This window comes from Vicugna pacos, chromosome 1 (assembly GCF_048564905.1).
Source record: "Vicugna pacos chromosome 1, VicPac4, whole genome shotgun sequence".
Classification (NCBI taxonomy): domain Eukaryota; kingdom Metazoa; phylum Chordata; class Mammalia; order Artiodactyla; family Camelidae; genus Vicugna; species Vicugna pacos.
This window is the reverse complement of record NC_132987.1, coordinates 68,672,738-68,699,734: the sequence shown is the minus strand read 5'-3', so window position 1 is coordinate 68,699,734 and position 26,997 is coordinate 68,672,738. Positions and strand designations below refer to the sequence as shown.

The 26,997-nt window shown below is 39.8% G+C and overlaps 1 protein-coding gene across 7 annotated transcripts in view; it reads right to left on the bottom strand.

Annotated features, from left to right (window-relative positions):
• The window catches only part of IGSF11 (immunoglobulin superfamily member 11), a 156,887-nt gene that overhangs the window by 42,247 nt on the left and 87,643 nt on the right, over positions 1–26,997 (bottom strand). The window contains exon 1 of one of the 7 annotated variants that reach the window (XM_072964718.1): positions 20,528–20,545. The exons of the other annotated variants lie outside the window; for them this stretch is intronic. The gene's annotated coding sequence lies outside the window, so the exon portion shown is untranslated. Of the gene's footprint in view, positions 1–20,527; positions 20,546–26,997 lie in introns of those variants that run through there. 7 annotated transcript variants of the gene reach the window in all.

The following is a 26,997-nucleotide window of genomic DNA, read 5'->3' as shown; positions in this document are numbered from 1 at the left end:
ACTGTTATTTATTCCATTACTCATTTGGACATTTACCAAACGATAGATGATAGAGAGAAAGAAAATGACTACGAAATCACTCCATTCTAATAATTTCTAGAAAACTTAGTTAAAGTTTTTAGATGAAAAGAGATTAAAATTATAGAGGAGAAGTTTCAAGTTGGTGATTTAAATAATTTCAATTATTTGTGTTTCATGTCTCCTTAACTTTTAATACATTAGACCACAGTCCCCAAGAAAACATCAATAAACATTCTTTAAATGAGAAAAATCAAACATTGGTATTAATGTCTCTGCATGAACTCAAACTAAATACAAGAGGTTTGAAAACTTACTGTTAAAGGGAAAATACAAAAGATACTTGGCTACAATTAATGCCAAAACATTCCATTTATGATCATTGAATTACACTGTATAAAAAATTCAGATAAATTTTTTAAAGTTAGTGAAATATTTTGAGAGTTGAACTAGATGAAAAGTGTAAAGCATAAAATATTCAAATCATGTACCATAGTTTTATACAACTGAATCTGGTAATATTAAATATAAGTTCTGCAGAAAACCTACAAGTAACTTAACAGCTATTTAAGTTTGGTGGGGTTTTTTGGGGGAGTAGAAGAGGGGAGATAATTAGGTTTATTTTTTTTTTGTTTTTAATGGAGGGACTGGGGATTGAACCCAGGACCTTGTGCATGCTAAGCACACGTTCTACCACTAAGATATACCCTCTCTCCCTCAACAGCTATTTATGAAATAAAAATGTGACTGTAGTAAAAACATCTGGTCTAGATTATGTAAATGAAGCTAAGTATAATGTACAGTTAAAACATTAGCACCCCATTGGAGAAGGCTGATGATATTTCTTGAAATGGTTAGGATAAAGTTGCCACTATTAGTAAAAAGTATTTTATAACTTCTACCACCAGCCATAAAAGACTCAACAGGATCAAACTCTCCCACCCACTGTATTTAAATAATTATAAAGCTGAGCAAAATACACAAAGCAAATGTTTTCAGAAGCTAGAAGAGAGGCACACAGGACTGTAAGGAGTTGAGCCCTATGATGGTCACAGCCTTCTGCCTTGAGGCACCTTCTAGACTTAAGTGTAGAGAAGTGGAATCAAAGCACAGCATAGCAGACTCATTAAGCTGAGAGGCAGACACTTACGTTCGGGGCTACTGAGGCAGATGGAATTTGTGGAGTAGGTCACCAGAAAGCAGGAGCTTTAAAAAGAACAGGCTCCAGATATCTACACAGAGTTCCCCTGTAGCCTTTGGCTGAAGACTAAATTGTGCAGTCTTGATACAATAGGGTACGATTCTACGCAGCTCAGTAGAGAAGAGTTAGCAGGGAACTGAACACAGATATTGCAGGTTGAGATACTGCTGGGGGTCATGGCTCGGGCCGATGAGAGCCTCTATTTCCAGATCTCAGTATCTAAAGGCAAACAGTGTGGAGCCCAGGAGGGCAGTTGATTGCATCAAACGTCTAGGGACAACACGTGGCCATTATGAGTAGTCCAGAGACTCTAGGATGCACAAGAGGAGGTTGCTAAAGCCTCTGGACTAAGAGTCTTGGGGTGGGAGGAGGGGCACCAACGATAGTGCCATTGTATTGCGATTGGACAGATTCTACAGCCTTTTGTTGTAGGGAGTCCCATTTAAGATGAGCTGGTTTGCAAGTGACAGCATAAACTGGCTTAAGTAAAACTCATCAATGAAAAATATGTTGTCTCCAAAACCCAGAAAGACCTGAAAGATGTTGAGCCTATTTTAACATTTGTAGGTGCTGAAAGGGCCATTAGCTATTTCTTGACAGCGTCAAGAGATGGAATGGCTCTCAGCTTACCAATTTTCAGGAATTTAACAAAGGTAGCAGGGCCCTGCACTATGTGTGGGGCAATGGCTCATGTCCTTTGTGAGTATCAGTATGTCCTGAATGAGTATCTCAAGTGGATCTCCCCGGAGGAGGATGTCACCAGGGTGATGTCACACTTGTGCTTCCGGAGAAAGCTGGATGTGGTTAAGATCTTACCCACAAAGACTGTGTGCAACAGTGGGACTACTGAGGGACCCCATGGACAGCTGGGCAGAATCTACTGTGTCCTTTCAAAGATGAAGGCAGACTGCAGCTGAGAGGCTGCTGAAACAGGCTCTGAACAGAACATATCAGCCAAATCTATGACTGCAAAGTACTACCAGTTGCTGATTAGATGGAGTCAGTAATTTAAATAATACTGTGAATGGAGGCCTTCATGGGTATGATCATGCTCAAACGTTATGTAATCCACTGTGAGGCACTGGTCCTTTTCTCTGAGTTCAGGACAGGTCAGGTTCTGCTGTTAAATGGAGAAATTCCTTCTCTAAAAAGGTCATATATGGGCTTTAATTCTTGAAGACTCTTTTTTCATTTACATCGGGCAGTATTAGCTATTTTAATCATGGAGTGGGGAAGAAGTCAAGGAAGTTCCATTTTTCCAAGCCAATTGTAAGTGCCAAAGATATAATTTAATTTAATGTATTATTCATTGGGTCTGAGCATCCATGCTGACTACGAGATATTTTAGGGCAATAAATGCTATGACCATGGGGAATTCAGGCAAGGTTCTAATGGGTAAGGTGAGACATGCCAATTTGTTCTCCATTATATATTTGGTAATTTCTCTAAGAGCATAGGAGGAACCTTATTAAAATTTAGTAGGCTCCCCATGCATAGGGTTATTTTATTTACATTTATTAGGATTCTGAGGTATAATTGTAATTTGAGTCCCAAAATCAATTAAGACACGAAATGAAAGTGCATTTCAGCAGATGTTAAAGTTAATTCAAAACCTATGTTGTAGAGGTGCAAAAGCCAATCAATGTCTTTTTCTCTTTTCATTATGTATATTCTTTAAGTTAATTTTGGATTTTCAATTGGCCCAAACTGTTCATCTCTGATTCAGATTTTTGTTTCCTTCCATATATCCAGGTATTCGTTTGTTGGATTTTTCAGTGGTTCCTAATATACTTCAGGGAGATCCTCTCTGCCCTGCTCATATTTTTAGTTTCTCCCACCAGAGGGCCTCAAATAAGTACAAGCCAGGGTTAGGGGCCTTCCCCACGGCAATGATGAGCTAGGTTTGAATAATTAACCCTTGGGCTTTGCCATGGAGTGCCATGGGCGTTTTTCTCCAGAACATTGAAATATTTGGGATGCAGCTAAGCTAGTGCTTAAAGGGAAATTTATAGCTTTAACTGTTTATATTAGAAAATGACATAATAAAGCTAATAAAATCTATAATAGTTGTTATCTTTATAATCAGGAACAAAATTAAAGAACAATAAATGTTCCTTAAATTGATGGATCAGCTAGAAAAGAATATTTACAAAAATAAATAAGTCCAACACTTATTGATGAGATAAAATTAGCAGTAACTGATATTTTAATGTAAAATTTTTGAAAGACAACAGACATAAAGAAAAAGACACACATCTCAAATATATGCCTCTGCATACTTCACCTCTTGGAGAAGGGATACACTCACTTTAATGTGAATGTAATATCTGACATTAATTCACCAATAAAAATTGGTATGTATGTTCTAGTCTTCAATAAATTAGAAGAATAAATTAGATTAGGTTGGAGGTAAGGGGACAGTTAACAAATGCAAAAGCTTAATAAAAAGAGAAAACACAAAGAATTTCCCTATATTTACTGAGTTAGGAATGGACGTGCAGATTTGTTATGGGAAAATAGGTAATTCCCTGACGCATAATATTTGATGCAACCATCTCTTACTAAAGAAACCATAGCACATATGCACACTCCCTCTGTGCTCTCTACTTTCTCTATATAAGTAGTAACACATGGGCTGTATCATGAATGGCAACAGAAATATAATCCCATACACTAACCTGAACAGCTCTAAGGAATTTGATTTGTTACATCACCCCACCACCAGTTTAAGCTTCCTCCAGTTGTTTTAATATAGCAAAAATTCCTCAAATCACCACTGAATGATTAAAAACGTGCTATTTCCCATTATACATGAAAAAGCATTATTGTAGCAATAGCAATACTGATTGCCAACATGAGATAGAGCATTAATAAGACATAGCAAAAAATTTCTAACACAACACACATTTTATATATTTTATAGAGTATATTTAAAGTTTCTCACTTATGCATTTTTCTTAGTTGGTGGAAATACACACACATGCAAACACATATAAACTCCAACTCAACTTTTTCATTTATCCCCGGAAAGGCATGAATAATGTATCCTTTGAAGTTCAATGGGGAAAATCACACTTCCCATTTCTCTACCCTATTGAATTTTCTCCTCAAACGAGATTCACCTAGTGCCAGAAGCCTACAGTCACCAAACAAAGAGCTTTCTTAAAAACACTTCAAAAACAAACTTTTAAACTGCTGCTAGGAAGTGGATTAACAGCTACAGAGTAAAATCAAGCAGAAAATAATTCCTCTCAATCCAATACTACTGTATACTACTGGTCTAGTGCCTTCAGCCTGGACATTTCTCTTGGAGATACATATAAGCTGGTAGACAATAACGAGTGAATATTTTTATAAACCATTAGATCAGCTCTATGCAGTGGAACTTTCTGTAATGAAAATATTCTAGATATGCATTATTCAACAGGTTAGCTGCTAGCCATGTGTGACTACTGAGCACTTGAAATGTAGCCAGTGTGACTGAGAAACTGAATTTTAATTTTAATAATTTAAATATCCACATATGTCTAATGGATTGCATAGTTTCAGATTCTTAGTCTTTTTATAGAGCTAAACTATTCATTATGCATGTTTGCTCCACACCAGAGTTTGCAAACTGGTGATCCATGGACCAAATTTGGCTGACAGATGAGTTTGGTTTAGTGATCTCAGAATTTTTTGCTTTTAGTCTAAATTAAATACTTCTAGACAGGGTGCTCCCCAGTTGGCCACCATAGCTAACATTTCTTGATCCTCCTAAACACACACACACACACACACACACACAGAAGCATGTGACTTTGCTACACATTTGCATAATGTGGTGGTATTACTTTACAGATTCTTTTTCACAAACCATCACACATTTACATATTAGTAAGCCTCAAGTGATATTTCTTTTTAAAATAATACTAGTTCTGATACTGTCTAGCCCTTTAATGGGCACTTACTGTATGCTAATAAGAACCATTCTATCTTTTTCATACATAGTAGCTCATTCTTTACAACCTTTATATAAGTACTACTATTATATACTATAATCCTTATTTTACAGATAAGAAAAGGGAGACATAGAGGGATTGAGTGATTTGCCAAATTACTGTAAATAAATGACAGAGCTAAAATTTGAATACAGTAAGTCTGCTTCCAGAGTCTATGCATGCTCCTTTTTATTTTAAACATTTTTTATTGAGTTATAGTAATTTTACAATGCTGTGTCAAATTCCTGTGTAGAGCACAATTTTTCAGTTATACATGAACATACATGTGTTCTTTGTCGCATTTTTTTTCACTGTGAGCTACCACAAGATCTTGTATATCTTAACCACACATTCTCCATTCCTCACAAGAAAGCCTGTTTCCTCCAATCATCACTTATTTTACAAGCAACATATTTCAAACATGATTTTTCAATGCAATTATTAGTCACCCTTATTTTGCAGAGTAACAGTAATTTCTGCTTTGAAACAGCAGTCAACTGCTAGGAGAGGCTTCAGAGGAAAGTGCTTGGCTACAGGCTACAATAAAGGGACCACTGGTTTTGGTACCACCTTGAGCAGGGGTCAAGAAACCAGCATACCTTCCCTTACTTCCAAGGAAGGACATCACCCTCCAAATTTCCTTATCTTTCCTACTTTCTCCGGGCTACTGAGCCTGTTACAATTTCAATTTGATTAGGAAAACAACAGCAAAATGAGCGAGATTTGCAGGGGCTGCACAGCTCTCCGAACATCCAAGGTACTAAAATCCAAAAGTGGAAATTCAAAAGTAAAAGGAAATCACAAATTTAACACTGCTTATTCTACAATCATTTGCAAAGCACCCCTCTTCTTGTATTTCTCAGAATCACAAATATTTCTGCAAAGTTCTCTGTAACATTTCATAAGAAATGGGACTTAAAAATTCAAAGCCATGCTAAAGGAAAGATTAAAGTTCACAATTTGCTTTGTCAATGACGAAGACCACTGTTGTTTTCATAAAAGAAGAAGAGAAATACATCAAAGTTGACAAGTGTGGCAGTGAACCAGAATCCAGAAACTATCATAATTAACATCACTGTGACCACTATTCATGCTTTAGAAAGAAAAGCAAGGGGGAACGTAGGCATATTTCGTGTCTAAACTTGGTAGTTTAATTTTTGCCTTCCCTTACTTTGTTACAGTGTACTCAGAGATGACTTACATGAGAGTCAAGGAATCTTGTAGGAACCAATACATTGGTCTCCAACTTGCCCCAATCAGTGAAGAAAACAAGGACAATGTTATAAGCAGCAAGACAAGGAACACTTACTACAAAGGGAGACATGCATACTCACTACAGTAACATCAAGAAATATAAACATGTGACAGCTATGATTGCTTCTGCCATTGGAATGATCCAAAATGAAGAACACTAGGTTTAAGTACAGTGAGTAAAAAGCTGAGTTAATGACAAGGTAAGCTGGTGACCTGAAGGATTAATAAGTATATTTTATAACAGACATTCCTCAACACTTAACTACCAGAAAGGCATTATTATAATAAGAAAATGAAACAGAACAGATATTTATTAAGGGTAAGCTTTGTCCTTAGCATGGAGTTAAGCACTGTGAGCAACACAAAAGCACCAAATGAGATTCTCTACATAATAGAAGTCGTCATCCCACTTCATATGTTTCGAGTGCTAGCTCTCTTCCTTCCTCCCAGCAATAATTTTACTCCTGCTGAATGCTGTGGATTACAGAGGCACCTGCAAAATATGTGTGGGGGAGAGAAGGCTGTTTTACTAATAAAGTTGGACACACCAGATTTCACTAGATGTTAAAGACTGTACTTAAAATAGAGGTGATGTCTGGAGTAGGCAAGAAGTGCAATTAAGCTATCTGGCCTCAAAAACGCATAGAAGATTTTTCTTTAAACAGGGAGTCAATTTTGATGTTCCCTATCATGAATTGTAGGGCACAGGAATCTGCTTAGAGAAGATCCAAGCCCCTAAGTAAGATGTCTGACTCAGACCATATATGCGACTGGAGGTCAGAAAAGAAGAACTAAAAAAGGAAAGGCTGTTCTCCACAGTGGCTGCACAAATTTACATTCCCACCAACAGTGTAGGAAGGTTCCTTCTCCACACCCTCTCCAGCATTTATTATTTGTAGACTTTTTGATGTTGGCCATTATGACTGGTGTGAGGTGATACCTTATTGTAGTTACAATTTGTATTTCTATAACAATTAGTGATGCTGATCACCTTTTCATATGCCTGTTGGTCATCTGTATGTCTTCTTTGGAGACATGTATGTTTAGGTCTTCTGACCATTTTTGATTAGGTTGTTTGTTCCTTCAATATTGAGCTAGTTGTATATTTTGGTATTAACCCCTTGTCCGCTGCATTGTTTGCAAATATTTTCTCCCATTCAGTAAGATGTCCTTTCGTTACGTTGATGGTTTCCTTTCCTGGGAAAAAGCTTTTAGGTTTGATTAGGCCCCATTTGTTTATTTTTGCTTTTATTTCGTTTATCTTGGGAGACTGATCTAAGTAAATATTGCTATGATTTATGTCCAGAAAAAAAAATATATATATGTATGTGTATATATATATACATATATATAACTGAATCATTTTGCTATACACCTGAAAATAACACAATATTGTACATCAGCTATACTACAATTTTTGAAGTATTTTTAGATTTATATGTAATAAAAATCTTTTTAAAAAAAGAAAGACTGCAGATAGTCTTGGTCTTGCGTGAGACCTGGAAAGACAGAGAGAAGAATAATTAAACAGCAAGAAGGTAGGACCACACTCCAGACAGAGAAAACAACAATGAATTCCTCAGAGAAACATGTCAAGAGTTACTCCTGATGGAATAATAGGTGAGAAATAACATCCCAGGATAATGCAACCCTGCCAAAGAAGAGGCTACCAAAGCCATTCCTAGCCGATATCTTTGCTGAATTCACAGGACAGCAATTAGTGAGTGGTCCCTCAAAGAGAACAGACAAATAATAAGTGTCCTAAATTTTCTGGAGAGTATGGACTGGGAAGTCTAGTTTAGATAGAAGAGCTCTGTGTGTGTGTGTGTGTGTGTGTGTGTGTGAGCATGCACACATATGCATATGCAAGTAGATATTTTAATTGCTGCTGCTGTTGTTTTTATTAAGAAATAAAAAATGTGTGGAACGAAAAGGCTATATCCAGGTAATATAGCTCAGTCCTGAGTCAAGGCTTAAAGGATCAGTGAAGTTAAACTAATATCTAGTACTTTGAAACTGTTCCTATTTTCTGGCACAGTAATACCATTTTAAGCAATCTAGTCCAAGGAAACAATCAAAGATGCAAAGATTTACAAAGAATTGTTTATATTGCAGGATTACTTAAAATGATCTAATTTTTAAAACAAATTCAATGTCCAACAAGAGAGAAATGGTTCATCAACAAACTATCATACAATTATTTTTTTAATGCTTTTGAAAAACATTTAGGAAAAGGAAAAATAATCAAGTTCTAATATTAGGTGATAAAAAGCATATGACAGATGCTATAAAAAAGTACTGTATCCAATATATACGTATAAATGTATACCAGAAGACTGTAAAACAATGCATATACTTTCAATAATTATTAGTTTTGATGGCAGATTAATTTCTTATTTTTAATAGCACTTATTTCTCCTAGCACTAAAGTATATTATTTATTTCAGACAATTTAGGAGGAAAAAGCAAAAAGAAAGGAGAAAGAAAAATCACCCATCATGTCACTTCTCAGAAATGAAATCTGTTGGTTTATCTATTTCTGACCTTATTCCCAGGCATTTATTATGTTACTTCTATTATCACATAATAGGGTTACACATCTACTTTAAACAAAGGTAAGTTTTTGTGATCAAATATTACAGATTTATTTTTGAAACATTCAGTCGAGCAAAGAAAATACAACCTCTTTCATTTCCATATGATTTAATCATCTGTAGGAGCCCCATCCTAGTGGAAGTGGGAAAACAGATTTGTAATCAGCAATATTCCATCTCTTCCAGTTTAAACAACCCTCCAGCTTAAACATTTATCAATTCGAATCTGACTTGACAAAATTGCTGGTTTAAGTGGTCCCCTTGGAAGGACTCAGCATCTTTGGGACAGACTCTTGGAGCTCCACGTCCCCCCTTTCCCTTATCCAGGAAGGTCAAAGGAGCCGGTACACAAGGGAGCTCACAAGACCCTCCTGGTGTAGGGGAGAAGAGGGCCTCAATCTGGGAGTTGCTGTCAGGTACAGGGTGGCTCTCTTCCTTGGGCTAGTTCCTGCCGAGATGTGGCTGGTCTCGGGCTTTTCTGGAAAGAGTTGCTGGCGCTCACCATGGGACCTGTGCTCCCAACAGCTGGCTCTGGTCACGAAGCCCCGCATTGGGCCTCCCGACCCCAACACCAGGTGGTGCAGGTGCGCAGGCCCTTTCACACCCGCACACCATATTCATTCTTCAAAACTCACAGCACAGTACACTGCGAAAGGGGTCGATTTTACTGTATATAAATGATACCTCTAAAAGACCAAAGCTATTTTTTAAAGTGGTAAAGGGGAATTTGCCAAAAATGTTCATGTTTGCAAAAAAAAGTCTCAAAATTAATGAATTAATGAAAAAGTTTTAAAAAAAAAAGAATAACAAAGTGAACTCAAAAAAACCCAAACAAACACAGAAGCAAAGGGATTTTTTAAAATGATTCTAAGGCTTCTGGTTTGAGGTGACTGTGTGGACAGCCAGCTCCCACGGAGCAGTAGGGGCATGGGAGTGAGCTGGACGACGCTGGGGTGCAGTTTACAGCCAACTGAAAAGTAACAATACAGCTGACAGAAGTCAGTTTGCTTCTTACTGTCACCATGAACCGGTAATTCTAAACGACATCATTAATAAATTACTCCCTCAGAAAATGTGTTGGTCTAAGCACTAAACAATTGTCATGGGTACTGTTAAGCTTTAGTAATAAAATGTATATGTAAACTTTTTATTAGCACATTTCTACTACTTATCCTTTAATAAACATTATATTCCACAGGGAAGTTATGTCCCAGAAATCCCTAATTCTATGGGATTTACATGTATGTAATTACATGGCCCGGCCTGCAATACGTGTTTATTTGAAAGAGTTGGAGCTCGCTTCAACTGCAGTTTCTGTCTCCAACTACAGAGTCCAGTGTTTGAAGAGTAGATTCTAAATAAACAGTGATTATCACAGTGATTGTAAAGGAAGAAACACAACTTGAGTTATTTCAGTTCTGTCCTACCCGTGAGCCACTCTGAACCTTGCAGAACTCACTCTTTAGAAGTGTTTCTTCACATATTTTCCCTCTTTTTTCAATTTTATATCAATATAATTCTATTACTATAATTTATAAGTTTTCATTTTGTACTGTAATATTTATTTTGTGGCTGGCATGATTATATGTATACAAGGAGGAAAAATCATTTCATGATTACTACTGAAAATAAGTTTGACATAAAGAAAAGGAGGATGTTTAAAAATAATCTACTCTGGTTATTGAGTACTCTGGATAGGTCACTGGTAGGACCATTTACTACAATAGGAAACAGAGGTGGAAGAAGTGCTTGGGGGAGAATGATTTGGGGTTCAGTTTTACACACAGAGTTTGAACATTCTACGGGACCAGCAGATGAAAACACCCAGAAGGAAGTACACGTAAAGAGCAAGATCTCAGGGTCACAGACAAACAAATGGGCCATGCAGTCACAACGCTGAACAGAAGATCATCCAAGAAAAGACAAAAATAAAGGCCAGAACTTCGTGGCACATCACCTTTCAGGGGCAGGAAAAGGAAGGGGAACTGGGGAAAGAGAAGAGGGATGAACGACTGGAGGGGCAAGTTCCTGGAGAAGGGAGAAATAGGGGGAAAGAGCAACGCGGGTATACAATAAGCCACGAAATCAGTTTGTATGTCAGAGTCATCTTATCATGAAACCTGCAAGTCGGCCACACTGACCAGGGGAACCAGGAGGTCTTTGGTGGTCTTTACAAAAGCAGTCCCCAAAAGGCAGTAGATCTGGTCACTTTGCTAAAACATAAAAACACAGAATGAGAAGCCCACATTCCCAACCCTAGGTTAGCCTGAGTGGGACTCTCTGGGCTCTGGCGACCTACAGAATAAGGACCCTAAACCATGTGCACTAGAATTATCTGAGGCACTTGTTTAAAACTGCTCATTCAAGGACCCTACTTCAGACATCTGAATCAGAATCTTAGGGGGTAACTAACACTCAAGACTCACGATCTTTAATAAGTTCCCCAGGCAATCCTACGCATGCTAAAATTTGAGGATCGCTGGACTATGTGCCCTTCATGGTCCATTCCACCTCTGACATTCTGTAGTTCAATAGTCTGTCTCTCTGAAAACAGGATGCTAAAACAATGATTACTAGCATCCACCCGGAAGTCAAATCTACACGATAAACAGACAACAATCAGAAGTACTCAGGGCACAAATAACACTTCTGTTCTTCATTTACATCAGCTCATTTCGATTATGCGGTACCATCATGCTAATGAGAGCTGAGGAAGCACTATAGCCGTGGGGGAGAATTACATTCAAGGGTAGATGGGAGACCACAGAGATGGGGGCTGTGGGCGGGGTGCACTAGGTAAAACAAGAACGAAAAGAAAAAGTTCTGTTTGGTGGCACCGAGGTACTATAAAGACGTCATTCAACCTAAAAGTACTAACGATTGCTATTATTAGATACTTTCAGAAGATACTCAGTGTTATTACCTTTCTTTCGGTTGGGGGGAAAAAAACCATATTTCTACTTATTTATATATATAAATAGAGAGTTGATGTTTTTATCTGTCCATAGAAACAGAGAATCAATGTTTTTTCCCTTAGGGAGGCAGTAATTTTAATTAATATTCCCTAATTGGTATGGATTCCGATTGCCTAATGACAGTCTTGTGATGAGCCTCACTGCCAAACTTCCTGGGTCAGTAGCACAGTGAGCTCTGCCATGCACAGAATCCTTTTGTTTTCTGCGGTCTCCAATTAGGCAACATTTTTTAGGTCTCAGACGACTGGAGCCAGAAAGATCCTTGGGAGCCCGTCTAGTTCAGCCTTCCACACATTGTTTTCTAAAATCACTCCAGCACCTCCCCCCACCCCACAAAGCCTAAAGGATGCGCTTGTTTCCCTTGAGTTCTTCCAGGTATTCCCTCTGGACTCATCTGAAGCATTCTGCTCATGGTGTCACCCTGGGAGAGACGGTCTTGGGTACCATTACGTTCTGAATTTGCATATTTGCTTTGCAGATTTGTAAGTAAAACAGCAAGTGGAAAAGAAGCCAAAAAGTATGGATGGGTAGTATCTATGATTGTGTATTAACCACAGTACTTCATAAACAGCTGACATGCATGTAGATAACGAGTGCAAATCAGAGAATGGGTTGAAAAATGGACAGAACTAAAGAGGAAAGGTAGGGGGTCAGGGTAGAGGACTTCCTACCAGTATGTCATAGGCTAAGAAAAGGATCTAAAAACATTCGCTGCTTAAGTACACATATTACGACAAATAACACAAGTTACTCACAGGAAGAAAAGCAAGGCAAAGGGAGGAGGTACAAACAGAAAAAAAAAAGACACTTTATATTTTTAACTACTAGGAGATTTGGGTTTTTTTAAGACGTGGAGCATATGGCTCTTTCATAGGTAATCCAACCTATTTTAATTCCAAATAAGATCACTTCTAAACCATCTAACACAAATGAAAAACACATTTATAAGGGCTTGTGGAAGAGAAGATTACACAAGCTCATCCCTGCGTCTGAAATTCTTGCAGACAATGTCTGCACACAGTCTACCGGATCTATCACCCTAGAGTTTGAAGCCTGTATCTGTTCTGTCCCCAAATCTCATAGCTCATGGCTAGCATCACAACAGTTTATTTACATGGTTCAGAATGGCAGTAAACTGTCCTTGAATTTTTTTTCTGACCAATAAACCTATTTGTAATCTTTGGTTTTTTTTTTTTTTTTTGCAATTTCATGTACACTATGCACATGGTCCCCACTCTTTTTTTCAGAGAGGTCACCTGCCTGACCAAGAGTTGACAATTCAAGGATTAGGCCACAACCAGATATTAGATTCAGATTTTCTATCTTTTTTCTGGTCACAGAATTCAATCACAAACACCAGACAAGATGATTAAGATGAGACTCACGAACCAATTCCCTTCCCAGAAAAGCACACATATAAATATATCTGACATACAATTTTAGAGAACATAGGTACCCTGGGGTCAGGAGCCTCCAACTTCGATGACTCCATATGTCTTGAGGGGCTGTACTCAAGTTCTAACAGGTGTCACATGAGACACCCAAAGAGCTCTAGTGGGGATTCACCCCTTAGCTATACTGTGTGAGCTGAAAAGGAGTAGAAGCCAATAAAGGAGGAGAGGTAAGAGAAAAGAAAAAATTATTTGTTAAGCATCTAATATGTGTATAAATTACTAAATAAAAGAGCTCTTCCGTCTTCTAATTCCCACTCCATTGCTTCTTGTTTTGGCTCAATACCAGATGTGGTTTAAAAAAAAAAGTTTCCTGTACAAGTGACTATAATCCTTAAGGAAAAACAGTTCCACATTATTAGAGACCATAAATAAATACAGTAATGCTGTTTTCTAAATGTAACAAGTCTATGTGGGCTGCACTGAAAATCCAAATGTTTACTAAACAATTTTTAAGACAGAAAGGATATACCTAAAACTTAGCAGATGTGACCTCTAAGTGCTAAAGCACTATAGATGATTTTAACTTTCTTCTTTATAATCCTCTGTATCTACTAAAATTCCTACAAAAATGTACACAATGTTAAGAATTACAGAAGCATCTATTAAAACACGTTTACTGCACAGCAATATTAACTGTCATTCCAGAGAATGAAAGAAAGATGAGGAAAGGCCAACCTGTTTTATCCTCAGCAGCAGAGTGGATGGGTTCTGGGGGCGGAACAGTTCCTGGTGTTCAGAAAACACCAGACAAGAAGATTAAGAAAGGGTAAGAAAAGGCCACAGAAAGGAGGATAAAATACAAAAGAAAGAACTGCAGGGACAGAACCATGGTGGTAGCAGATCAAACCCATGTGATATAAATGTAATCAAAATCCATTTCAGTGCACAAAAATATTACCTCATTTTTTATACAAAATGCACAATGAGTCATACGAAACCAGTATCAGGCTCATCCCCACCTGGTAAACTGTACACTGTCACACACTTGCCAGCCACCTTGTTCTGAGCACATCACTTTTCATCAAACCATGTCTCTGTGCTGACTCTGACTGCTGGCTTTTCAGCAGCATTCCCTGTGATCATGCAGGCTCTCTCCCTCCCACTCATCCTCATTCTGGTGGACTCACCGCCCACTGCATCAACCTGGGGAACAGCCAAACCAGGATGATTCATCCACTCCCCGATCGCGAGCTGCCAGCAGGGCGGCGATACCGTGAGTGTCCTGTCTGCTGCAGAGCCTGTGGGTGACCACCGGTCTGGCCACTGAATCAAAGCATGATGCAGAAATGGCACTGCTGAAGCTTCTCACACAACAAATGGAACAACTACAAGAGTCGGGTCTCACAACTACTGGAAGCTGCTGAAAGGCAGAGGCAGGGATGTCTGGCCTAGCAGACCTAACCCCACACAGGTGTGCTCACGATTATTTCATTACATTCATTTGAAGGTTAGGGACCAGGCACCCTTGTGTTGGGCACTTTCACACATATTGTAATCCTCACAGCAGACCCTAAAGAAGTAGAGATTGTTATCTCCATTTCACAGATGAGGAAAAAACTCAGAAAGGCTATGTATTTGGTCCAAAACCACTTGGCCCATTTGTGGCAGAGCAGGGGTGTTAAAATGCCCGACTCCACGCTGCTCTTCCTGATGCCACAGCTCCTTTACGAGCCTGACTGAGTTATCTGCTTTACCTTAATTACAACCTCTGCAAGCTAAAAATCAGAAGAGGTATCGCCAATTTACCAAAGGACACACATCCTTTCTGATTTCTTTATCAAGCACTGGACAGTGTGCTCACTAGGGAGTGAGCAGAACTAAAAAGGCAACTTCCACCTTCACAGCACGAATCTCCAATGACACATGTAAGGATTCCAGTCTTAGGTTAGTACTTTGTAGCACTGAGACAGTACAGCAAAGACAACCTATTTACCCAAAAATAAAGCAGCCAGATTACATTACTAAGGGCCAGATTTAGATTTAAATTCAAGATAGTCAAGTGGAAAACTATTTGCCGCTTCCTAGTCTTTACACCCAGTCTATCCTTTCCTAAACAGAACGTCCCGCAGCTTAACCGCGCCGGCCCAGAGCTCCTTCCTCTCCCTTTGCCTCATCTCCACTCCCAGGACGTCTCTGGAATGCACAGGGCCCTGCCCGCACGGGACGTGCTAACACAGCAGCACGTCTACAAGACACAACTGCTCCCGCTGCCTCCTGTAACTCGACCTAATAGATAAGCTGGGGAAGGGAAACGAAAGGGGGAAAAAAAGAATCGTTCCGAAGTCTCACAGAGTCCTGAAGGAGGGCTCTAACTCAGCCATGTTGTTAAAGTCTCAGTGGGGGAACCCACGTCCTAAAGGTTACTACACATACAGGGCGCCAAGTAAACTGAGTTTCAAGAACTAGTGCCAAAAATACTAAACTCAAAGACACATATACATTACGTATGAAATCTGTCAAGTAACTGTCCAGGTATTACACTCATTATCCTGAAGTAAAAGATTAAAAAGTTTATAAAGGCCACTGATCACAGTATGATCTGTGTTAAATCTCTCCGCCAGGCTTTCTTCATATTCTCTATTAAGACTTAGACATGACTGCTTAAGAATCTACTGTTTTGGCAAACTGATTCTTCAAAACAAGCTAGTTCACTTTCCACAAGCATTTCTAAATGAAGTTGCCTCCCTCACCTGCCACCCTGCCCCTCTGTTGCTGTGCCACGCGTCCAGCCCTCAGGTCCTCTGACACACCAGGCCCTCCAACTTCAAGGTAACAGCCTCCTCTTCAGCTCTTTTACTCTCTAGTTCCTATTTGCTTTTCAGGTTTCAGCTTAGACATCACTTCCTTAAAGAACCCTTCTCAGAGAGGCTCCCTTCCTGTGCATTCTTTCTCATAGTACCGGGTGCTTTTCTTATCAGCCTTTATTGAAACAAATAAGTGAAATAAATAAGTGCACAAGCAAGCAAGTGAATAAATATAGGTGTACTGTTTTCCCTTTGTAAAGGATTTTCTATTTATTTTATTTTATTTCATTTTTTTATTATTCATTGGCAAGCAGTATCACTGAATGAAGCAAGAATTCCTCCCAGATTTAAAGCATATTTTTCCTTACTCTCACAATAAGTGCACACTTTTTTTCTTTTTGATGGAGGTACTGGGGAATGAACCGAGGACCCAGTGCATGCTAAGCACGTGCTCTACCACTGAGCTACATCCCCACCCCTAGGGACACACTTCCTAGTAAACTTAATGTGACAGGCCATTGCCAGGATCATGACCAGCAGGAAAATGTGTACGTGTGTGTGTGTGCGCCCACATAAACATCATTTTTTGAGAGATTCTAAATAAAAAGCACCTCAGATAAGGTTGCATTACAAGCAGAGCATTACAAATCAAATTATTTGTAAGAGGTCATTTGAGGATTTAAATAATATTAGACGCACTACATAATTTTACACGTGAAAAAGAATATATGCCTTAGAGGTCATCCCTAAAGAGGGGCAGGTGCCTTACTTCTGCAAAGTGGGCTCTGTGTTATCCTGTGGAACCAGGGAAAACTGATGCGTTGCTGTGGCAGGAGGGGGACAGGATAATGTCCCTGTGTGCCTGAGCGTCTCAGGTTTCGGCTCCTTCCTTCCCTCCCCAGGTCTCCTGCCTGCCCTGGGCCTCCAGGGAATCATTACAGCCAGAGAAGTAATATGGGAAAAGAAGATTCAGCCTCTCCAAAACCTAATGCAGGAGGAGCCTTCTACAAAGAGGCTCCAGATATTGAATATAAAAGAAAGTACAGAACAGAGGAGGAAACCAGCCAAGTTTCTGTCAAGCAAACAAGTGAAACGTAGAACAGAAATCCGTGATAAAATTATTCTTTTGAGGTTGTAAGTGTCAAAAAAGGATTCTGATTAATGTCAGATAATTTTTCATCAGTAAAAAAAAGTTAAACAAGACAGAGCATTAGCTTTCTCTATTCCTTCAATAACTGTGAGCAAGTGTTAACTAAAGACGTTAAATTGCGGTGCCCATGTTCCAAGGGGCTTTTTACCGAAGTATACCACTGCATTCGAAAACTCAGAGTGCTTCTTTAGCTACCCATTTTTAAGTGACACTTGAAAAATGAACACCATCAAGCTTTCTAAAAATAGAGCAAATCAGCTTTGTTCTGCTTGTCAGAGACATGCACAGCACATCCACCCACTGCTTGCTTCTTTTATTTAACTGCTGGAGTGGTGGAGACATAGAAATGCACAAAGAATAAACTAGATAAAGATACAATTCATCTCACATACACAACGTAAACAGCAACAGATCCTATCCTAGTAACTAATGAGTAATTTTCCATTCTCTACTCTATGCCCATATTCAAGAGAATGCAAGAAAAATACGGGGGTGTATGACCCATATTCCCAAGAAGCTTATCATCTAGTTGGAGAAATTAAAACTAACGGCCATGGAACAAAAAGCAAGGCACAAATAGCACTATGTAACTAAGTGCTAAGTGTTATTGTACTTTTTTTAAACCAAGACCATTGTGAATCGGAAAAATTTTTTAAAACACCTTTTTAAAAGGCAGTGCCATCAGCTGAACCTTGAAAATGGACAGGATCTAGACTGACGTAAGAGAGGAGGAGCACAGTCCACGTCTGAATGTAAAGAGGAGAAATCAAGCCAATGAAGAGCAGCTGGGTGGGAAGCTGAGAGGCCCTGGCAGACATCAGGCTGATGAGGAGATTGGCCTAAGTAAGAGGCCGAGTCCAGACAACAGTGGGAAACAATGGGGTAGAACCACGAAGAATCTGGAAATCCGGGCCCTGTATTGCAAACATCCATGGTAGACTCCTTCAGGGAAAGCAGCAAGATTAGAGAGGCAGCACTGGCAAGGATCTAGAGCAACAGGTACGCAAAGCGTAGAGCACCACACCACCTCGGGCATGCCAGAAATCGGATTTTATTTCTGTATAACTGATCTTAATTTCTGTTTAGGGACTACCATTCCACTGAATTGGTAAAAACTAAATTTCAGTCAATTCAGGGTAATCTCAATAATTTCAGGTTTTCTCTTTATCAAGGGTCGCATCTAAATTCCAGAGGATCACAGAACGCTAGACTAGGGGATTTGGGGACAGGCTGGGGTGAAGATCATCATTTGCCTTTATCCCTGCAAACACCTGAAGCTCTTCCACCAACAGGTCCACCCAGACCCTCCCCTCTCCCTCCGCCCCCCTCCCACAAGCCTTCCACACGCCCGGCTCCCCTGACTACACTCAGGCCCCTGCGCACACAGGCATCTCCCGGCTCCCGCCTAAGTTACCTCAGGTCCATCTACCTTGCTGGGAACGGGATTTCTGTGCCACATTCCAAGCCCTACTTTCCCGAGGATGGGAAGAGCTGATTTGGAATCTTCCAGATCAATTCCCTTTATGCCTAGAACTTGACTTCTAAAATTGAAAAGTCAAAAACTTGGCTCTTCTGTGGTATGGGATAGGCTGTGTTTATCTTTTTTCCTTAAAGAGTAAGTCCGATTGCCAAATGAAGAAAGGTTAAGTATAAAAAGAAACAACGGGGGGGGGGGGGGGGGACTGGTTAACAGTTCAAACACTGTCATACCAAACTAAGCAGGAGGTAAAGAGGACCTGAATCAGGGGATCTTTGGAAATGGAGAATAAATAGGCAAGTTCAGAGAATTAAAAGAAAAACTGATGGGACTGTTTGACAGAATTAGAGGATACTGAATAAGAGAGAAAATAAAATCAACCCATGGTTTTCAAGCCTTTGAGATTAGGAAAATAATGGCATTATCAAAACAGAAGCCAGTTTAGAGTGAAATCTGGTTTTGAACTACATTCACATAGGTTTTTCTGGTTCAAGGTGATGATTTAAAACGCCAGGAAAAAAAAGAATTCGAGACTTATTCTAGCAATCAGTACTACTGAGTTGTCTCTCAGTAATACAGCCATTCCTATGGTTTTCAAATACTATCAGATTTCAAATAGCTACACGGTTTTATGAAAGATTCAGCACAACTGATCTTCTTTAAAAGTTTTGAAAATCTTCAAACACTAAAATCTGCCTTTCCATTCACATTTCTCTATTAAATGATTTCTTTTGTAGGAAGAGGTTATTTACTCTTTGGGGGGAAAGTATTTAGCTGAAAAAGAAATTGAGAATGATGCTGTACTATCTCCACACACACACACAGAGCTGGGCAGCTGAAGCAGGACGGACAACAGGCGGCTGACCCACACGAGCATGGTCCAGCTCCCCACGCCCCGCCGAAGCCTGGAGGCGAATCCCAGCGAGCCTGGAAACTGACAGATGCACCTGCTGCTACCTCCCAACTACATCTCTGCAGGGATGACAGCCTGAAGAAATATACAGAGTCAGTTCTAGCACAAGAGCGCGAAAAGCACTGAAGGACGGAAGCACACAACGTACCAGAGCACGGCACGTACACAGACAGGGCAGAGGGCAGGGAGCCACTTTCACATTACAAACTATCAGGTCAGCTCCAGCCCGATTAGGCCACTTTAGGCAGTGAAAATCTGGTAACCGAAATAAATACCTAAGGGAAGATATTTTATGTGTGCACATGAAAAACAGAACATCAGAAATTGAGGATTATGCCCAGGGGACGTGGTTTCATTTTAGTTCTGATATACAGTTCCTCATTTCAATAACACTGATTGTCCTAAAGAGAAGTAACTGGAAGAAAAAGGGAGAATAAAAGACTGAAAGTATAGATTGTGAATAAAGGAAATGCACCCTTTCCCCACTCACCTTTTTTAAGCCTTTCCTTGCACCTGAATGTTTTAGGGTATACATTAAGAATGAAGAATGGCATCTTTAAAATAACATATACCCAAAATCATATTTAAATCTATTCTGTAAAAAGATATTTGCTCAAAAGTACTAAAACTAATTATTATTGCTATACATTAAAGTTAAATATTAGAATAGGATGTATTTCTATGTTTAAGGAGAAACTCCAAGTCCATGAGAACAGAAAGGGGGAATTCAGTGTTTGCTTTGCAGCTTCTTCTCACTCAATTCTTACCTACAGACTTGGGATTTTGGAGTTTATTTCTGTCCTTCTCTCCAGTCCCAAGGGGCCAGGACTAAATGACCAATTATTCCTGCAGGGGCTAGAAACCGGCATCTAAATGCCCAACTCCTCATGGCCCTGTAATCTAAAAACACATGAAAAGGTATAATCTCCTCAAAGTTTATATTTTTTTAAATATAAGGTTTAAACTTATTTAAATTAAAAACATTCAGCTACATTTAGTCTCATTCACATATTTTCAGGTCACCTCCTTACCATTCTCTACTTTTTCTGTTTCCCAGTGTACCTCCTAACATACTATACATTACACCTGCTACTTTTAGTGTTTACTGTCTGTGTCTGTCCCTCCTTGCTAAAATGGAGGCTCTGTGAGGGCAAGGATCTTCAGTTTTCGTATCAGAGAATACTTGTTCAATAGCTGCTAAACAGATGCATGTGCATAGTCTTTGCAATTCCTGGCACCCTATAAATTTGCCATTCTGAAGCAATAAAATCCATGTGCCTGTAACATAAAGTATGGTTACAGGGCTGGATGGCTGTATCCTGGTCACTTTGGGCACATTGACTCTGTAAAAGTTATAGCTAATGCTTTGGAGGTGTAATTCAAGGACAAATGAAATAGTTTCAGATACGCAGACCAGGGTCTCACTGGCATAACTAAAATAAAGAGTTCAGTAGCCCTGGAGAAATCAAATATGGACACCTTTAATAAAGAATTAACACCTCCTTAAACTTGAGTTGGGATAAGGCATCGATCATGCCATAAATGAATAGAGAGTTGGAGCCAGAAATCTTCAGGCGATGCTAGGACCCAGATAAAGATGCAGGATACCGAGGAAGACATCACAACCCTGCTCTCCCCAGTTGTTTCCACTAGGAACGTGGATACCAATTTCCTCTATTTTTAATAACCCCTTCCTTTCCGCCCTCACTGCTCACGCTCAGTCTCTCACCCCCCATGTCCTACTCCCTCTGCTGCTCTCTCACGTGGGATCTCTCACGCAGGCATATGCCCCACCCAGCAGGAGCAGAATCTGTCATATGCAGGGAGCCCAGCAGGCCTCTCCTGCCCTCCAGCATGTGCCAAGCTCAGCAGTGGCCTGGCACTCATAAATCGGTCCTGATCTGAATAGAGTGGAACACGGACAGCCCCTAGAATTAACTGTTCCATGCAGACAGCCCTGGGCAGGCACCCAGAAGCTAAACACATTCAATGCACCCCTTAAAACTGGAGAAAATGGATGTCTCTGTCAACTGCCCGGGCATGCTGGAATCCAGTGACACCAGCGCTCTCACAGAAGATGAAACAAAGCAATGAAATAAAGACCCAACTCCTATCTTTAAGCTGAGTTCCCAAAGAGCTGGTTCTGCAACCACTTGAAATTCAAAACAAGATGAGCCATCCTGATCTCAGAAGTTCTCCCACTTGTAAAGGCCTACAGTTCAATCACTGCCAACTTTTCAACATCCATTATATTATAAACTTCTGAGCACTGTAAGGTCTTTTGAGCAAAAATATAAGAGACAATGGTAGGAGAAAGTAATTAGGATATTAACTACTGAGATGGACCTTGAAGGATTCAGGACTTAAATAGAGAAACAAGGAGGTTTTCAGAAAAGCACAATAGCATGTGCAGAGACACAGCAGTAGAGATGAACAGGACACATTCCTGAGACAAGGATGACGCTAGACTAGCAGGAAGCAGTAGGGCTCAGGCAGAAGAGCTATGGGTGATAACGGGAGTCAGTCTCCTTATAGGGGACCCTGAATGCCAGGATGAGACATGTGGCATTGTCGGCAATGCAGGAAGAATGTGAATAAAAAGAGAGGGAAAATGAAGTGATATTTCATAAAAATGTATCTGGTGGCCACGGGTAGGTTGAATTGAAGTAGATAATGACTTAACAAAGACCAGATGGAAAAATCATGCAATAGTTCATTACTGGTCCTGAGAATTACCACTAGTGCACTGGCAATTGCAATGCAGATGAGAGGGCAGAGGCAGACAGAGCAGGGAGGAAGAACTGTCAGCCCCGACCAGAAGCCCCTCCCAGGGAATGGGACGCCCTGGCACCCCAGCTGGCTTGTGGGGTGGCAGCGTGGCCCCATCCGAGGGAGCCCACGGTGCTTCAGCTCCTCTGCTGCGGCACCTAGCCCCCTCGCCCTCTTCCGTACACACGCCACATTCCCGTGACTGGCTCCTCAGAAGAGAATTCTGCGCGTCTTTCACTAACGCTGCCTCCTTTCAGTTCTCCTCCTCCTTTCCGTCATTCCTTCCTTCCAATCAGCTCAGTGTGAAAAATTTAGGGAGAGGCTTCCACCCCACTCACCATACCATGGAGACCATCTCCTCTCTTTCCTCTACACCCTTCCTTCTCTATTGCCTTTTGAGCTAATCTTATTAAAAACATATTTAAGATACCTAGTTACCATGGTGATAAGAAAGCAACATAACAGAGAAGAGAAAAAACTGCCCTTCTTTTACTAGCCTACACATTTCTCAGTTCCCATCAGTTTACCTAAAAGATTAGGCCATTAATCTCCAGTCTCTCAAAATAAGCCTGCAAATAGCTCAGCCCTCTTTCCAAGACCAATATATAGTGCAAGCCTCATCCTAATTGCTCTAATTACATGAAGAACATAATGAGATAGGGCAGCAGATGGCTACAGATTACATTTGTCAGAGAAGAAATTCTCCTCTCTCATCCTTTTACTGAAGAAACGTTGCCTTGAAAAATAAAAACTATCATTTTGTTCACAAAGCCAAATATGTATATTTTTAAAATGCTATGCCATTTTTCTATTTTCTTCAGCAGTACACTTCCTTAAAAAAATAACTTTACTCATTCCACGTAGGTTTCTGCTACTATATATAACAGATAAATTTGTACCCCTTGCTGAACAAAAGATGTGCTCATAGAAAGTGTGTCCGGAGTCTACCTAATAAATCACATACTTTCACAAACCTGTTCTATAATCTCAAAGATGCGCTCTATCAAATATAAATTTGGGGACTGAGGTAATTTGAGCCTAACAACAAAAAAGCCTCTATCTCAACCACTGTTAGACCAGCTTTCCGCAAGAGAGGGAGTGTCAAACTTCCAACCACCATGCTAATACTCTTCAAACTCAGTATCCACAAATGAAGTCAATATCTCCTCCTAAAAAACCAGTTTGTTTACCCAACATTTTTTTTACTGGCCAGTGGTAATAACAGGCTGTAACCTCGGAACTATCCTTTCAAACTCCTCTCATGCCCCTGTCAGTACTATCAAATAGTATCCAGTAGACTTAGTCACTAACAAAATTACCAATTACCATTCCACAACACAACTGTTTGACGTTTAACAAGCTGTAAGAAGTTTTAAAACAAATCAATTTCCATTATAGGATACAGGGCAAGAAAAAGAAGGGCAAAGAATTTTATCACTTCCATGAAACCTACTTCAAAAAGAAAAATTAATGTCCCTGTCTTAACTTTGTTACCTTAATAAATTCCCTCCTCTCTCCTTAATTGAAAAGGCCTCCACTAAAACTGACTCAGCAGTTTCTGTCATTTGGTATTCCACTAACCAATAATCGTAACAGTCATGTTGTATTAATCCACGTTGGCTACATCATGCCTCGGTAACAGATTAACTCTGAAATCTCAGCAGCTTTACACAAAGTGTGCTCACACAGTGTCCTCTAGGGATCCAGAAGCTCTCTACTAAATGATGACCCGGGCACCCAGTCTGGCATCACCCTGTGATACCATCAGCTCCCTGTGTGGGTCTCCACAATCCACCTGGCAAAGAGCTTTGGCTCATAAATGACACCTATCACCTCCATTTGTAACCTACTGTTCAGAATAAGTGCACAGCCCCAGCCTAACTGCAAATAAGACAAGAAAAAGCAGCTTGGTCAGGCTCTAAAGAGGAAAATAAGACAGGACTAGGTGAACATGCAGTGTTGTCTCTGTCACAAGGAGGCACTTACTACATGCATAATTAACTACCATGCACCTGGAAATCTTTATATGTATTAATATCTTGAATATCCAAAACCACCTCATGAGATAAGTATTATTATTAATATTATCCCATTTTGTAAACAAGGAAATTGAGGTCCAAAGACGTTAAGTAACTTACCTAAGCTACTAAGGGGCCTAGCTGGGGATACGCTTATAAGTTGAACCTTAAAAAAAAAAAAAGGACACAAATGAACTTATCTACAAAACAGAAACAGATTCACAGACATAGAGAACAAACTTATGATTACCACAGGGTAAAAGACGTGAGAAGGGATAAATTGGGAATTCGAAAACTGCACCTCTTGGGGACTGATGGAAATGCTATCTTGAATGTTACCTATCTTGATTGTGGTAGTGGATTCACTGGTGTACATACATCTATCACAATTCATCAAATTTACATTTGAAATATGCATAGTTTACAGTATAGGAACCATACCACGATAAAGGTGTTAAAAAACAAATCCAAACAATGGGCTCCAGGACACACTATGTCACACTGCTTCTCAAAACACAAGACACGCTGCCAGGTACTGTTACCGATATTGGTCTTCAAATATTTGTAAGCCTATCAGATGAAAGAAGGATTCAGATATACTGTATTAAGTCTTTAGAGGACAAAATAAGAGGTAATACTGAGAGAGAAAAATTAAGTGAGACAGTATTTTTAAGTGCCTCTTAAAAGCCAGGCACCATTCTAGATACCGCACGCGTATTTCATCTACGTATCAAAACACTCCCACAAAGTGGGTATTACAATCACAGTTACACAAATGAGAAAAACAGACTCAGAGAGATTAAGTAACTTGACTAGGATACTACACAGAGCCAAGATTTAAACCTAAATTAATCTGGCTTCCAAGCCTAAACAGTTACCCCTTATGTCTCACTGTTACCCAATATAGAGACAATAGATACAAGTCTCAGTCTACAAATCACATGAGCAAGAAATGTAATTTCGTTCTTTTAATTTTTTTCAGTAACTAAACTTAATTTTGGTTGTCAGCCCCCATTTAGCTTAGAGGCAGATACTTAATCTTTACAGTTCTGCTCTGAGGTCTTAGGGGAAAATTCACTCTCCAATAGAATTCATCAAACTTTCCTAAAAGTTCTTTCAAGCACAATGCCAACATCTAGGCTCTCTCAACTCCCTATCTGACTCTTTCACAACTTGTCTACAAAATCTTTTTTCCTGACTTTCTCCAATTCAGCTTTATAGTCAGACCCAGGCTTTGTAATTTCTGAAATCAGAAACCAAACACTTGCCTCTTCTTCACATTCTGCTGAGATGACTCTCCCCTCCCCTGATAATCAGAAAAAAAAGAAAACTGTCAGCAGCAGGAAGTACCAGGAACAGAAAGCGCATTGGTTAATATACCACCACATCATGGGTTACAGAAAGAAAGCCTCTGAACAAATGTAGCTGCTGAAAATGAAATGAGCCATTTGAGACAGCGAACTTCACCGTACAAGAAGCACTTCAAGACAAGTGTGCTTGGTCATAGAGCTAGAGCAATGCAGAGGCTTACAGGTATATCTGGAAGGTGAGGGCAGGGGGTGTGGCGGTGACTGGACCTAGAATACTTGTCATCTTAATGGACAGTAGGAGAGGGTGACAGAGAGAGAGAGAGAGAAATAAAAGACTGACAAATCTATAATTTCAAGTAAGCCAGAATACAATGGCTGGTTTTCTATGCACATTCAAATGGAAGGGGAAAGGGACAGGTTACCATAAATCTCCATACCGACAAGAGAAAAATTAAGGACAACATGTACAGACCACAAAGGAATAGAAAAACACCCAAGAATGCAGTTCCCTAAGGTCCACGGGAAGAAGATGAAGCCTGCCCTCCTTGCTGAGAAAAGAAGAGGGACTGGTAGCAGGAAAGGTGAAGATGTGGAAGATTATCGCAAAAATTCCAAGCAGCAAGAACTCTGTCACTGGACACTGCCACCCAGTGACGCCTTGATTCTGATCTAAAACTGCAGAGTCCCCAGGAGAGGGAAGGCAGGGTGCGTGCCAAGTGAGAAGACAGAAAGCCATCGCAGCCGAGGCACTTACATTCTATTCAGCCCTTTTACAGCCCAGGGAACACACTCCAATTGTTCTAATAATTTTCCCTCAACTTTTGTCTGCGAGCTAATGATAAAATAGTGGTAATAATAATAAATTACTGAGAAGCACTCCCAAAGGCATCAGAAGTCATGCTAAGCCACATTAAAATGCAGCCTGGAGTTATATAAAGTATCACATTAAAATTTAAGATCCTTCAAATTTCAATCTTATTTAATTTCAAAGCAGTATTTCAAACCAAAGGCACTACAGGGATTAGTGACAAAAGGGAGGTAACAATATTCTATATCTCTATTTAAAGGAGAGGACTGAGGTGGGAGGGGAGGGGATCTATGAGGCATTTTCAATGACAGCTCCATTTGTAATGTATTATA